Below are 6,655 nucleotides of genomic sequence, written 5' to 3'. Positions count from 1 at the left end.
ACTTGCCTTTAATTAAAATGCATATTCTTTAATTAAAAGCCCCATAACACATGAAGGGCATTCATTGAAATACGATGTGTGACATAGTCATTACCCTGCTGTTAATTACTAATTAATGAAGCTATTTCAATTAATAGCTTCCCCACTGTCACTCTGGCTTTGACAGGGCTCCGTGCTGAGAAGCTGTAGTGGAATCACAGGCGATCGTAACTCCTGGAACAGCACCAAAAAGCATCAGCTGAATATTCATGTCGGACGACGTTAACACTTTTCAATTAAACATAATAAAGTAAAAGCTCCGTCAAAAGTGTATATCAAACATGCCTCAGCTTTTCCCTCTCCCCCTCTCCTCTTCCAGCTTGTCAAAAATAACTAGAGAGAAGTAGGAGGGGGGGAAAAGTGGGTTTTTTTTTTCCCTTTCCTTTCGACACTTCAGGCTGGAGCATCGTTTGTCAGGCAAGTGGTGCTGCTGCTCAGGAGACGATTTACAACGAGTCTGGGTGAGCACTTGGGCTCCCAGGCAGCTCTTCCCTCTCCCAGGGCTGAGCTTTGCATTGCACTCCTGTTTTCTCTCCCTTTCCTACAATAAAACTGCAGTGGGAAGCACAGAGGTCCCCAGGTTCCTCCCCAGCTCTGTATGAATATCTGGGAGCTGAGGAACAGCACATTTCACTGCTGTGGTTAATGGAATCTCTTCCCCAGTGCAGTTTTCCAAGTGTCTCCAAGGGGGCTGCTGGTAAGGGCTGGTGCAAGGAGCAGCCTGGAAAAAAGCTATTTTGCAGTTGATGATAAGTTCTATCAGACCTGAAAACTGCAGAGCGGAGCAGAGCTCTCTTGGGCTCCATCTGGTTGAAGTTTTCCACTCAAAACACTTGGAAAATGAATCCAAGGGAAATTCCCGAGGAGTATTTCCAGATTGAACCCCAAATGTTTTGTTTGAGGAGCTGTTTTTTTCAGGCAGCTCTTGGGGAGGGGGAGGAATCTTTTAGAGACATAACATTATTTGCAGAAAGTGGGAAACTGGGAGAAAAGGAAGATACTGCCCAGCTGTCTCTGTTTAGGTACTCAGAGGTGCAGAGAAGTCTCATATTCTGCTTTTGATGCAGAAAGCAAAAAATGATGATGACTTTGTGTGGGATTCTTCTACCATGGGGACAGGGAAGGGCGATTACTGTGATTCCTGCAGGAAAAAATGAAGGAAAACATGAAGAACCACAAAAATATATTTCAATCTCTGTCTCAACTTGAAGTTTCTGCCTGAAGCTGAGCAAGACAACACTCCTTGCATTGCCTGTTGGCAATGCACTGCTCAGGCATGAGCTAACACTCATCATATGAGGGAACTAATAAATAAATCATGTGGTTTGCATTTATTCTTTGTGTCAGGTCATGTTTCTGCACTTCAGTATCCCAAATAGAGCAGTGGCACACCAGGCAGTGTTCTTACTGCTGAGTGTTGAGCATCAGCTGGAAAAATTATTTCTCCAGATTCCTGGTGGTTCTGAAAAAATGCAAATCCATTTGTTTTGTTTGTTGCATGTTTCAAAGTCTTGCTTTGCTCTCTCTGGGTTATCTACCAGGGCTGGTGTCACCAAATGTTCCTGAAGGCCCTGGATAGATCATCCCTGGGAGCCAGACTAAAGGAGGGAGGTAAGGAGGGGTGAGGTGTGCTCACCACTGGGATTTTCCCACCCACACCACTGTCCCAGAATCCTGGCCAGATCTTTGCTTCTTCAGGAGTTAAAGTCTCCCATTCTCCTGCTCTGAGTGCTGGTATCCATCCCAGGCAGGTGGAGCTCCTTCCTTCCTTCCTTCCTTCCTTCCTTCCTTCCTTCCTTCCTTCCTTCCTTCCTTCCTTCCTTCCTTCCTTCCTTCCTCCCATCCCGACCCTTCAGCCACAGGCAGCTTTCCCCAGCCCTTGCACTGAGCCAGGCAGTGGCCCTGCTCCTTTCCCCAGGCTCACAGACATGTGGATGATTGTCTTTGACATGGAAACTTCATGGTTTCCTGCTCTGGTCCTCCTAGGCTGAGACTGGAAGTATAAATCAAACCAGCTCTTGAATCCAAGAATTTCAGACTCAGAAGAGCGTGGCTGTGACACCCAGTGTTGCCTTGGCTTGGAGGGCAGCAGGAAAATGAAGATCCTTTCCTTCTCTGTTTTCCTTTGCTCTCCCTCATAACATCTGATTTTTTTATCCCATTCTTCTATTTGTTTGACCATCACCAGACCAAGCCCTGCTAAAGCTGCAAGGGCAGCTCAGCTGATCTGTCCAAGGAGGAGCCACCATTGTCTGTCCAGCTGCTTGACAGCTAAAGGCTGGTCTCAGAGGTCTCAATTAGGGTTTGGGGCTGCCTCGCCTCCACCTCTCCTGGGAAGAGGTTTGGCCTCTTCTGCTCAATTATAAACAGTGTCTCCTCCACGTGCAAGAGAGACCAGGAGGGAGGGAGCTTTGGCTCTGCTTTAGTTGTTACCTCTGAAGCATAATTCAGAGCTATGCATTGCTGTAAGACTTCCCAGATTGCTCTTATAATGTAATAGGCCCTTGATCTGCTGTTTGTGTAGAGCACAGAGGCCAAATTAATTAATTGGACAGAGCCCCATTTCGTTTGGATGCTGTGCCTGTCTCTCAGAGGGTGCTGCTGGTGGCAAGTGATGCTACACAGAGGTTTCTCCCTGTTTTTCTGGTGCTGGAGTGACCTCTATGCCTGCCTGGCATGTGTCTGGGTTTATTCTTTATTATTAGCAGAGTAAAGAAAAGGCAGAATTCACACAAACCATCTTCCATATATTTACATGAGAAATCCTGTTCTTTCAAAAGATACCAAAGCTCAAATACCAGTGCTGAGAACTTCTGCTCTCTGTCTCCTGCCATTCCCAATGCTCCTTCTTGCCTGAAAAAGAAAAAAAAATGTGTTGGGCTATGTTGAGAGAAGTATCGGCTGAGATCGGAGCTGCTTCCCTGGAAATATTAATCCACCAAACACGGATGAATCTCCTGGAATAATCCTCTCTAATGCACGTTCAGGAAATCAATTCATTGCTTTATTCTTTAATCCAGAAATCTCCAAGGAGGAGGAGGAGGAGGAGGGAGAGGATGAACAGAAGAGGATAAAAAATTGGCACTGCACTTCAGGAAAAGAGAGAAAACCATGTCTTTGGTGAAAGCAGTGACATGTTCTTACAGGCAAGTGCTAAAGATTCACCTGCAAACACCAAAGCCCTGGGAAATGCCAAAATATGTAATTTCTTACTCATGCTCTTGTTTTTAGCTCTGCATTAAATGGGTGCTAAAGCAAAATTTGAGAGTTGTACTCCCGGCTGACCCAGGCACAAAGCCCCACAGAGCAGGCACCCCTCTCAAAGGGTTTGTCGTGCTCCCGGATCCAAACCCTGTGCCCAGGTGCAGAGCAGCCCATGTTCCACCAGCCCTGGCTCTCCTGGAAGGACAGCCCAGGGCTGTGCAAACATTTCTCAGGTCACCACTTTGTTGCAGTGCCTGTCCTACTTAGAGGTTTCTGTAAAATGAGATTGCAAGGACGGGAGTTTGCGCTGAGCTCTCGCTGCTCCAGGTGGCTCCTGCAGTGGAATTGCAGCCTCCAGCCCTTTCCAAAGAACAATTGTGTCCCAGATGGGCTGAAATAAAATGAAATAAGAGATCTCCATAAATTACTCATCTGAAGCTCTCCTCTCTGATATCTGATTATGCTCCTGCTGATAATACTTCTTGTTCAGGGGGGTTATGTTGCTAAATAACCAGGGACTGACCAGGGTCTGGGATGCACAATAAGAGGACACATCCTCCTCCCATGAGCCTGGGGACAGGTGGGGGCCTTGTCTGCTCCCCAAAACCTGCCAAATGGTTTTGTGGAATGGGGCAGGGGAATGGAGGAGCAGAAGGGAGGGTGCTGGAGGAGACAGGGAAGATCTGCAGGCTCTGAGGAGTGGGTTGGCTCAGCAGCAAAACACAAAGGTGACTGAAACCAGGAAATTTGTGACACCGGGTTTGTGGGCACGTTTGGGGCAAAATTAAAGCCAAATACAGAAAGGCTCCTGTGCCCAGCCAGGGTCCACAGCAGCTCTGAGCATCTGAAGGGCTGAGGATGGGACTCATGGAACATCCACCCCACCTGTAGCTCACACACGGCAGAGGCTGTAAAGGAGTGGGTTTGTCTGAAACTTGGTAGGAGAGGGGAAAAAAAACTGACATGAAAGGAATTTAACAGCTGCAATGAGCCTAGATGGTTGCACAGGAAAATCCCCTGTCACCCACAAACAGTTTGCCTTTAATGAGAATGCAGGACATGCATGAGTAGGTTGCTAATTCTTTGTGTAAAATCCTCCTGATAATTGCTACACATGTACATTTCCATTGTCTTCCATGGAAGTGGGATTGCAATCTTTTTCTCCTTTGGAGCTGCGATGAAAAACAAGTTTTTAGAGAATAGTGAATGTCAAAGCTGCACAAGATCATGCCCAGCATTGTGTTTGGAGACACAAGAGAGAGTCACCCATATACTGGGAGTTGTAAAGAGCAGGGAAAAGTAATTCAGGAAGGGATTCAAAGGATCAGCCAAAGCTTCTCTGGCAGCTACTTCCTCAGTCAAATCATTAATTTTTCTTAATCCTTTGCAAAAATCTGGTGATTTGGGGACAAAATTTTCCAGTATTTCAGTCCCGCTTTAGAAGGACAAATCCAATTACTGGATAATGGGACTTGGGCCTCCCAGGAGCAGAGACACTTTGGAAGATGTGGGTTCATATGGGGGTTTCATCTCATTCCATTATTGGATTAAAACCTACCCACCCTCAATCCTGCACCAGGATGAGGTGTAAGCAGGAGCTACACCAGTCTGGAAACCAACTGGAGCATAAAACCTCTGGCACTGCTCAGAGACACCCCCACGAACTGCACCGCAGGAGGATTGGTATTTTGGAGAAGGTAAAAGCTCTTTTTTAAACCCAGGTTGTACTTTTGGGAACTTAAGAATGTTCTTCACATGTTTTTCATGCTCTGGGGACAGCTACAAACCAAATCAGAAAAATTGTTTTGAAGAGAGAAACCAAACAGAGAAGAAAGGGAAACAGAGAGAAGCTGCAGGTGGGAGCTTGATGCTCTGGACTGCAGCTCCCTGCCACTGCCCCCCCATCACCCCATTTTTAATTACAAGCAGCCAAACTGTAAAGACCTTAATGGATGTCTTAATTATTGCATTAAAGTTTGAAATGGAAAATTCCTCATTACTTGCCGTGCAGCAGGTCACGGCTGCAATAAATGGTGATATTTTGCTTGTCACAGGACTGGGTGCCCTTTGAGAGCTGCTGTCTTTGGGGCATGTCCCGGCCCTGGGGAGCTGCCAGGTGGATGTTAGATCAGGTCTCTGCTGTGAGAGCATCTGCTTGTGTTTTCCAGGCACAGCTACCAGTGAGGAGTGCTCTTTGCTACCCCTTTTCTCCTCCAAATAGTGCTACTTTCCTCCTGTGTTTTGCTTTCCATCTGCTTGAATGTGTTTATTGATTTAGTGTTATGCAAACTGCAATAAAACAGCATCCTTCTAATGATCTCCAGCCAGCTATGGAATATATCCCAAATTATTTAAACACAAACCAAGCCCCAGCAGCAATACAAGGTACCTGCCACTGATCAGCCCTTTTGCACTGTGCCTGTCCCTGCTTGCTCAGGGCAGGCTGGAAAGCAGAGATCCAACTTGGGACACTGACAATTTAAGTAATGTGGCAAAAAAAAAAGACTAAAAAAAGGAAAGGGAAAAAAAAAAAGAGAGAAAATAGATTCAAAAATATATATATTTTAAAAAAAGGACAAAAATACCAAACCCTTCTTTTCTCTCATGCTCTGCACACTTGGAGAAGAACAGGGCAGGCTTTAAGGTGGGTCTGTGGCTTCTTAGAGCTGAAAAGCTTTAAATCACCTAAATGACCTAAAAGGTCAAAAAAGGTCAAATGTGCATGTCAGAGGTTGCTGATACCTCTGTAGGGGGTGCAAAAAGACAGGGAAAGTTGAAGATAACTTCCACTCTACTAAATTATTCTCAGCATCATTTTCATGCCACCAAGTTTCATGTTGGCTTTTTTTCTGAAACTTTGATGAGGAAGTTAGAGGAGTCTACAGTACTTAGAGATATTCTCTTGATCACATCACCCTACGGATGAGGTGTTAAAATTCATTTAATGGCTCTTTCTCCTTTTAAAATGTGTCCAAAACTTTTCCTCCCGACAGTAACTGTGCAATTGCCCTGTGAGGGGTGAAAGTGAACACTGAGACAGCAAATCCTGGGGCTCCCAAAGGCAACTCCAGCCACAGGAGCCAGCAGCCAGGGCTGCTCCTGGGCAGGGCCAGGCTGTGCCAGCTGTGCCAGCCAAACCACCCGCAGCAGCCACGCTACCGTGCCAGCTGTGCCAGGGCTGGGATCTGCACTCTCCCGGCCAGGAGCTGCCACATCCCAGATCTCACAGCTCCCTCTGTTGGCATCTGCTCGAACCTGTCAGCGAGGCTGTACAAAGAGGTGGAAATGTTGCGTTTTGGTTTTTGAGCACAATCGCACGTGGAAGGGGATCCGCCTGCGGGGTGTGCCCCACCTCACCCAAGAACCACTTCGTTTGTGTCATTACTCTCAACAAGTGATATTGGATCATGCC

This window comes from Onychostruthus taczanowskii, unplaced genomic scaffold, assembly GCF_017590055.1.
Source record: "Onychostruthus taczanowskii isolate IOZ18803 unplaced genomic scaffold, ASM1759005v1 scaffold57, whole genome shotgun sequence".
Classification (NCBI taxonomy): Eukaryota; Metazoa; Chordata; class Aves; order Passeriformes; family Passeridae; genus Onychostruthus; species Onychostruthus taczanowskii.
This window is presented reverse-complemented; position numbering follows the sequence as displayed.